This window comes from Leiobunum rupestre, chromosome 10 (assembly GCF_980474605.1).
Source record: "Leiobunum rupestre chromosome 10, qqLeiRupe1.1.hap1, whole genome shotgun sequence".
NCBI lineage: Eukaryota > Metazoa > Arthropoda > Arachnida > Opiliones > Sclerosomatidae > Leiobunum > Leiobunum rupestre.
The window spans coordinates 42,631,230-42,641,050 of record NC_143393.1 but is presented as its reverse complement, the minus strand read 5'-3'; the positions used below and the strand labels follow the sequence as shown (position 1 = coordinate 42,641,050).

Sequence of the window (9,821 nt, the reverse complement as noted above, 5' to 3'; positions counted from 1 at the left end):
ATTTTAAATCAGATAGGTTACTTGAGATAATGAATGAGGTACAATTATAAATCAGATCGGTTACTTGAGATAGTGAATGAGGTACAATTTTAAATCAGATCGGTTATTTGAGATAGTGAATGAGGTACAATTTTAAATCAGATCGGTTACTTGAGATAATGAATGACGTACAATTTTAAATCAGATCGGGTACTTGAGGTAATGAATGAGGTACAATTATAAATCAGATCCGTTACTTGAGATAGTGAATGAGGTACATTTTAAATCAGATCGGTTACTTGAGATAGTGAATGAGGTACATTTTAAAATCAGATCGGTTACTTGAGATAGTGAATGAGGTACATTTTAAAATCAGATCGGTTACTTGAGATAGTGAATGAGGTACATTTTTAAATCAGATCGGTTACTTGAGATAATGAATGAGGTACAATGTTAAATCAGATCGATTACTTGTGATAATGAATGAGGTACAATGTTAAATCAGATCGGTTACTTGTGATAATGAATGAGTTCAATTTTAAATCAGATCGGTCATTTGAGATAGTGAATGAGGTACAATTTTAAATCAGATCTGTTACTTGAGATAATGAATGAGGTACAATTTTAATTCAGATCGGTTACTTGAGATAATGAATGAGGTACAATTTTAATTCAGATCGGTTACTTGAGATAATGAATGAGGTACAATTTTAAATCAGATCGGTTACTTGAGATAATGAATGAGGTACAATTATAAATCAGATCGGTTACTTGAGATAGTGAATGAGGTACAATTTTAAATCAGATCGGTTACTTGAGATAATGAATGAGGTACAATTATAAATCAGATCGGTTACTTGAGATAGTGAATGAGGTACAATTTTAAATCAGATCGGTTATTTGAGATAGTGAATGAGGTACAATTTTAATTCAGATCGGTTACTTGAGATAATGAATGAGGTACAATTTTAATTCAGATCGGTTACTTGAGATAATGAATGAGGTACAATTTTAATTCAGATCGGTTACTTGAGATAATGAATGAGGTACAATTTTAAATCAGTTCGGTTACTTGAGATAATGAATGAGGTACAATTTTAAATCAGATCGGGTACTTGAGGTAATGAATGAGGTACAATTTTAAATCAGATCGGGTACTTGAGGTAATGAATGAGGTACAATTTTAAATCAGATCGGTTACTTGAGATAATGAATGAGGTACAATTATAAATCAGATCGGTTACTTGAGATAGTGAATGAGGTACAATTTTAAATCAGATCGGTTATTTGAGATAGTGAATGAGGTACAATTTTAAATCAGATCGGTTACTTGAGATAATGAATGAGGTACAATTTTAATTCAGATCGGTTACTTGAGATAATGAATGAGGTACAATTTTAATTCATATCGGTTACTTGAGATAGTGAATGAGGTACAATTTTTAAATCAGTTCGGTTACTTGAGATAATGAATGAGGTACAATTTTAAATCAGATCGGGTACTTGAGGTAATGAATGAGGTACAATTTTAAATCAGATCGGGTACTTGAGGTAATGAATGAGGTACAATTTTAAATCAGATCGGTTACTTGAGATAATGAATGAGGTACAATTATAAATCAGATCGGTTACTTGAGATAGTGAATGAGGTACAATTTTAAATCAGATCGGTTATTTGAGATAGTGAATGAGGTACAATTTTAAATCAGATCGGTTACTTGAGATAATGAATGACGTACAATTTTAAATCAGATCGGGTACTTGAGGTAATGAATGAGGTACAATTATAAATCAGATCGGTTATTTGATATAGTGAATGAGGTACAATTTTAAATCAGATCGGTTACTTGAGATAATGAATGACGTACAATTTTAAATCAGATCGGGTACTTGAGGTAATGAATGAGGTACAATTATAAATCAGATCCGTTACTTGAGATAGTGAATGAGGTACATTTTAAATCAGATCGGTTACTTGAGATAGTGAATGAGGTACATTTTAAAATCAGATCGGTTACTTGAGATAGTGAATGAGGTACATTTTAAAATCAGATCGGTTACTTGAGATAGTGAATGAGGTACATTTTTAAATCAGATCGGTTACTTGAGATAATGAATGAGGTACAATGTTAAATCAGATCGATTACTTGTGATAATGAATGAGGTACAATGTTAAATCAGATCGGTTACTTGTGATAATGAATGAGGTACAATTTTAAATCAAATCGATTACTTGTGATAATGAATGAGGTACAATTTTAAATCAAATCGATTACTTGTGATAATGAATGAGGTACAATGTTAAATCAGATCGGTTACTTGTGATAATGAATGAGGTACAATTTTAAATCAAATCGGTTTCTTGAGATAAGGAATCAGATACATTTGGAAATCAGGCTGTTGGGTGATATAAACAGGATCTGTCTAACTGATTACCTCCAGATATCTGAAAATTAAGCCCAAAATACCCTAATCACCACATACGTTTAACAATACGTTTCTTTAAAAAAATACTTCAGATAAACACAGTATAACCTTATTTTAAAATTAATGAAAGTATAATTTATTCCTAAAAAACAGTAGCGACTTCTAACGACAGAAATAAATAAATTTAAAGTACTAGGCCAAACCGAAATATATCTTCAAATCAAGAAGTAACAGCCTATTTCGGATAAGATTATTCCCGGCGGGTCTGCTGAGATAGCGATATTTCTACAAATGTTTATATCCAAAAAGGCGGAAAAAAGCCTAGAAATCTTTTTTAAATGATAAAATTGAGAGCGACGGGGTCACTTTCTGAGCAAACACATTTTCTTTTATTCTTTTATTTGAAGAAATAACGGGCGAAATCTTTTTATTCTCTCGCGGCAGTGGCGTAACACTGGGGCTAATGTGAATTATTAAAGGGACTCTCGATGTCTTTTTCGTGGAGTTTTACGCTACGTTATATATATAAGCGTCCAGTTCCCCGTCACGCCAAAACCGGATTTTTATTCGTCGGGATGAAGCGAGAGGGGGGGGGGGGGGGTTGAAAAAGGGGTTGTGTGTGTTCGGTTCCTTTTGTAAACGCGCCTTACCAAGATTAAAGGGGATAGGGGAATGAAAAAAGAACGTTTTGAATAATCGTTTTTCCGTGCTCTTATGAAATTAAACAAAAGATATTTAAGATTTTATATTTTTAACCGCACAGTGTCGCCATCTAGTTTATACAGCGGTAACTAATTTGGGAAGGAATCCATACCTCTACTTGGAATGCTTATCGCGGCAGATTTTCGTCTCGATGTGGCGGACGGTTTTTTTTACCTTACTATTTTAACCATAAGTGTGACACTTCCTATTCTTCACATGCAAAGGTTTTACTGGTAGCTATTCGCAAGACATACTGCATTACGGGTTTTGTCGCCGTTTTGCGTCCGCTTGCTAATGCGTGATGACGTCACTCCGTTAGTAGTTTTCGGTAAAATATTCCACAAAGTGACAAACTTTTCGAACTGTATTATAGACTTATAGTTAACGTATGCCAGGATAAGCATTCCAAGTTGAGGTATGGATTCTGGATTTGGGATCAGGGTAGCGACATTATGGAGTACCAGCACATCAATGGGTATTTTCAAGAAGCAATAATTACTTGGCAGCTAAGAGCAACAAACCCAGCACCCCGCACAAGGAGAACGCAACCCGTCAAAAGTCCTTCATTTTCTTGCGTACAGTTTTCATTGGTTAGACGCTTTAGCGCCTGTTGCCGTCGGAAGGGGAAAAATTCGGAAATTATCTTCCCCCTTTCTGTAAAATGTGCAGCGTAAAGGCTCGTCCAATGAAATTTGTACACAACACTGCGTTAGCGTGTTTAAAGGCTAGCTGCGTTCTCCTTGTGTTTGTTGCTCCTATAGATGGCAGCGTGAAGTCACGACGTACCTTTGGTTATGGCCGCCATGATGGTCTGCTTTTGTTTCCAAATTGGAAGTCGCTATTACCACCCAAAATGATGGTCATGTTAAAAAAAAATTAATGAATCCGATGTACCGAAATTTTTATTTGGATATAAATGACTTACTTATTACTACATATATAAAACAATATACTTCAGCTACACGTCGCCGTTATAACAAAACCACGTATCTTTTCGGTGGCCTTTTTGAGACAAATAGATTTTTTAATTTTGCAGGGACTTGTGAAATCGCGTGTTAGGTTTTTACATGGGAGTTAATTTTATAGTTAAATAATTTCGTTTCAATATTGAAATTATGGAGATTTTAATTTAAAAAAAAATTTCTAAAGGGTAATTTTTAGAGATACGTGGTTTTGCGTGAAATAGGAGCTGAAAATAAGCAAGATACGTGCTTTTGCGCGAAAGAAGTTGTGAATATGAAAGATACGTTTAAATGTCTTCTCGATTTAAAAAAAATAAATTCAATTGCAACCTATTAATGTTTTTAATGTTATATACGTAAATTGGGGTGTAGAATCTAAATATGTCAATTTTGACAAAACCACGTATCTCAAGTTACGTGGTTGGTGTTTTAACGGCGACGTACAGAGGACAATCTAACTATAAATAAAAAAATAAATAAATAATCAGCTAGGCTAATACCCAAGGCACCACCTTAGGCCTAAGTCATCAAGCGACTTTTGTAGTCATTAATTCAGGTGGCCGGGTTACGACGCGTATGAGGGTGGCGGCAAGCCCTTCCTGCCACGCGATCGAGCCAACAGCTCCCTACACTAACTATTACCGTTAACCTCCACAAGTTTTTATAGAAGTGGAAACTGAAGAGCTCGGGGGGAAACCCCTTCAACTAGTGGGGAGAGAACTTGCAAACTCAACGCGGAAAGAGCTGTTCCGAGTTTTTCACCCGGCTCCTCTTGCTGCGAGACGAAAGTGCTAACCACTCCGCCACCCCACTTACTATTAGCTAACTATAAAACAGCCGTTGAAAAAGGTAAAAAAAAATCCAGTAGTAAAAATCAAATACATCGGAAAAACCGTAAAAAGGCTAATTACAAAGCCGAACTAATTTCGGGTCTTCATTCTCGAAGGACTGTGCCAAAGAAAATCCAGTCAATGCGTGAAATCGCGGAATTCAACAAGCCGCGTTTCACTTCATTGCGAGCCTAATTAATTTCATTCGCAGCTCGACCGAAAACACATTCACGCCGAATCAAGTCGAACGCGCCACGCTCTTCCAAGAAGCAGACTTTACCGAATGTCCGCGCTCTACCACGCTGATTGGTGAGCTTTAGCGATGGGAGGAGGGTTTCTTCGGATGAATGCAGTCGTCCAAAATATTGCTCTCAATCTTTCATTTGGGGGATAAAGCCTCCAGCCTTGGCACGAAATACATTTATCGGCGATTTCGGATAAAAAGAGCGAAGAAAAATAGTTGGGCTCCTAATGGTTCGGATCTGTTCTTGTAAAAATCGGGCCGAGCCCCGCCTATCTCTATACGGGGACCAAAGCTTAGGGCCCTCGTGTCTTTTTCTCCGGATATAAAGTGAAAAATACTAACTTCGGCTACTAAATATCGATCGCGGGGCCATCCTTAAGCCTCGGCGTCTACGGCACGCGCCGGGCCCGATAAAAGACGAACGGACGGGCGAGTCAGAAGGGGCGGCCGGCATTTCGATCCGCGTCTGAAGAGAAGCGCGTAACGTGGAGAATTTGAAATTGGAGATTCCAGAACCGAAATTCTATCGACGTCTACTTTTGTTTAAATATTCCGGGCCTTGTTTTCGTCTTCTGTCTCTAAATTTATTCTTTACTGACGACAGGAACTCAAATATTTCAATTGAGGTCGGCAATAATTACAATAGAGTGTTCCCAGACTAGTAAGAAGGTTAACAATGCTTTTTCCGTCATTGAAAAAGAACTTTCCCAGTAACGGGGTGGCGGGGTGATTAGCACTTTCGTCTCGCAGCAAGAGGAACCGGGTTCGATCCCAGCTTGTGGCACTGGGCGAAAACTCGGAACAACTCACTCCGCGTTGAGTTTGGAAGTTCTCTCCCCACTGGTTTAAGGGGTTTTCCCCCGAGATCTTCGGTTTCCCCTTCCATAAAAACTTGTTGAGGTTAACGGTAATAGTTAGTGTAGGGAGCTGTTGGCTCGTGTGGCAGGAAGAGCTTGCCACCACCCTACGCATTGTAACCCGGACACCTGAATCAATGGCTTCAAAAGTCGCTTGATGACCTAGGCCTAAGGGGGTGCCTGGGGTATTATCTTAGCTGATTATTATTACTATTATGGTACCCACAATTGTAAAGTGTGGGAATTCTTTAGTCAACTCCTGTTGGTAAGTGTTAAACAAAATGTGTTTTAAACCAACCTTTTAAACCAAACACAATATGTTTAAAACGTTTAAACATGTTTTTTTTCTTAGAAGTGTTTTTTTAAGTAATGAGGTTAACTAGACAAACAATTGCTCGATTGATACATTGCTATTGCGACGAGCAAGGTAAAGGACTTGATAATAAAGGTCTGCTATGAAATTGGCTCTCGTTTGAAGCCGATATAAATTGTTTTATTGAACTCCAGCGATTCTTGTTTTTGTTAGAGTAAATTTCCTGAAGTCTTTCGTAACTTTGTGAAGTTAATGTGTGGAATATTCATGACGCCATAAAATTTAAAAATTTAAATAGACCCTAGCAGAACCTTTATAGTATAACCATTTTGGGGGGAGGGCGTATCTAATTTATCTACTCTTTTTTCCATTTAACATCTTTCTGACGACTAGTTTGAATAGGGACTTATCGTGGGGATAAAAATATGACCACAATGGCGGCCATGGCCAAAGCTACGGAGTGCCAAGTCTCTATAGACCAAATAAATAAGTCCAAAATAGAACGTAAAACAAAATTGTGCTTTTTCTAGCGAATTTATATAAGTGTTAATTATAATTCAAAAAGGAGAGGTATATTTTATTGAGTAACCATCAATAAAATAAAGGTTAAATATATCATCTCTTCTTTAAGTTCTTTTCGTAACTAACTATTACTCAATTTGAAGAATGTCTTGACTTTGAAGTCTTGCTATGGAACCATTATCGAGCGTGATTTCCATACCAGATGATTCAAATTTATATTACTAGGTGCAGGATTTGAGCTTTGGGTTACCCTCCTATCGCCACTTCTATTGGACCACCTGTTTAAAGGCATTAAAAGTCGCTAGATGACTTGGGCCTAAGGTGGTGCCTTGGGTACTAGCCAAGCTGATCGTTATGAGCCATAAAATTAGGAAGAAGTTTCTTAATCTATGTCAAATTTTTACATCCATAATAATAATCAGCTAAGCTAATACCCAAGGCATCGCACAGGCCTTTTAGTCAACTAGTGACTTGTAAAGCCAATTACCACCCTGTATAGGCTTTGCTTCTGTGGTTGCCTGCAAACTTTGTGTTGCGAAATAAATATTATTATTATTATTATTATTTTTATTATTACCACCCGTGATCAAGTTAATTTGCGTATGAGGGTGGTAGCAAACCATTCATGTCACGCGAGCCAACAGCTCTCTACACTAACTATTACCGTTACCCTCAACAAGAGCTCGGGGAAAACCCCTTTAACCAGTAGGGAGAGAACTTACAAACTCTACGCGGAAGTAGTGGTTCCGAATTTCCACCGAGTGAAACAAGCGGGAATCGAACCTAGCTCCTCTGGCTGCGAGGCGAGAGGCCTAACCACTTCGAATCAGATCGAGGCCTAAAATATTTCTCTCAAAAGTAGGCCCTCATTTAGACTAACAAATGGCCTTGCTTGGGGTCCCATAAATTAAGTTGAGACGGCTCTTAAAATCGATTTGCGGGACATCCAAACTGATATGAAAAGTTGGCTATAGTCTTCTATATATATACTACAGTCTAGTATCTCCAAAATTGGACATATCACTTTAACCCAAGCGTTGCAGGCTCAATTCCTTCATTAAATAATAACTCTTCTACTATTTTGAGTCGATTTGGCCAAACACGGTTTAAAACAATGTCAAAATTAAATACTTCCATCGCGTGACCGTATAGAGTAGTATCACCTCGTAGCTTTGGCCATGGCCGCCATTTTAGGCGCGTTTTTTTATTTATAGGAAAAAGCATGGGTGACGTTGCGTGATGTAGCACTGACACTGCTCTATTCAACGCGAACCGAGCGTGATAGCATACGTAACATAATGACTCGTAAGTATGCCATTATATGTAGTACTTACAACGGCCACCTGATCTGATTATTCAGATCGTAATTTTCAGATTTATCTGAAGGTAATCAGTTAGTCAGGTTCCACTTTTACATTGCCAACAAATAGAAATCTGATTATCTCAAGTTAAAAAACTGATCCGCTGTTGTTGATCAGATTCAGTTAGCTGAAATGCGACACAATATCTACACTTAGTATATTTATACACTCTTTTTAGAAACGTTTACGAGCAATCACTCTACCGCAGAAATTTCATCCCACCAAAACCGGTTTTTTCATCACCCTCCCCGTAGACTGGAAGGTCATGGCGGTCGATTGGGGAGGCGCGTTTAAGAGTCTATAATCAAAATAAGCAAATCAAAAGAAGCAATTCAAAATTAGCAAATCAAAAGAAGCAAATCAAAATAAGCAAATCAAAATAAGCAAATTAAAATTTCGAAAGTAATTTATTCGGGGATAGTTAAAATCTACAATTGTGACGCATCTGAGATCTGCCGATTTAGGATTAATTCGGGTTAATTTACATTTTCACCCGTATCAACTGATCTAAAAAAATGTCACCGAAAATGCGGAGATAATCTGATGCATGATCTACCATTATTATTAATTCGGTTCACATAAAAGCAACCGTTATCTGAGAATAAGTTGGAAGATCTATTCCATACAATACAAAGTTTTAAATATCGATATAAATAATTATTATTATTTTCACAATATATTGAGCAATTCTTGTCAAGTAAATATATATTCATGGCATACATATGAGCGTTATAAAAAGGCAAGCAAAAAAGGGGGGGAAACCACTTTGCGGGGGGAGGGAGGAGAGGAAATTGTGGTTTTTCGCTTCCTTCCCCTCGGTTGGTTTATTAATTGGGAAATAGATTTTTCACAGCGTTCCTTCGTCATTCGACGAAACTGAAAATTACCCTACAAATTAATCCTCCTTTTTTATTGAAAAAAAAGTGGTGATGAAGACTGTGGGGGGGGGGGGGGGGGGTGGAGTTTCTTTCATCTGTCCGCTGACGAACTAAAAAGGAAGCCAGACTTGATATTAATGATTAATTATCCCAGCGGAGCCCGTCTTCCCAAAAGCAAAACGCAAATAAATTCACTCGACTGAACGATCCGCCAAGAAAACCCAAAAATAAATATTAAGCCTTTTCGTACGAGGGTTGGACAAAACAAAAACCACTCGCCTTGTGGTTTGTATGAAAATACAGTTGCTAAGGGGAAAACCGTATGATAAATCGATATATAATTTCCACGTATTAATTAATTTTGTTTTTAAAGAAATAAGTGTCAAAAGTTGTAGTATTATCAAGAATGTATTTATTTATACCTAGGGAGAATGTCTATGTCGAGACGGTTTTTAGCCTTTCTCTCAATCCACCCGTTGGTCCCCCCAGTACGCTCCTCCGCTTAAAATAAAACGAATAGTCCCGGTATTTCATTGGCTGCTTAAAATTTACGTCACCTAACGCGATGGAAATCAAACGCCGGTGACGTTTTGTCTCTCCCCCCGCGCGAGACGGGGGAAAGGCGTTCAACGTGCCCGGCGATTGTCGCAACATAATCATTCTTCCTAATAATAAATAAATAAATTCTTGGTATTATTCATAAAGAGAAACTATCAATAAATACATGCATTGTGTTTAAAAAGAAA

At 37.4% G+C, this 9,821-nt stretch overlaps 1 protein-coding gene across 1 annotated transcript in view; it reads left to right on the top strand.

Annotated features, from left to right (window-relative positions):
- The first annotated feature begins 2,327 nt into the window (after nucleotides 1-2,327).
- Nucleotides 2,328-9,821, top strand: part of LOC149925927 (uncharacterized) — a 350,903-nt gene continuing 343,409 nt past the window's right edge. Inside the window, exon 1 of the mRNA XM_090160061.1 lies at nucleotides 2,328-2,336. The gene's annotated coding sequence lies outside the window, so the exon portion shown is untranslated. The remainder of the gene's footprint in view (nucleotides 2,337-9,821) is intronic.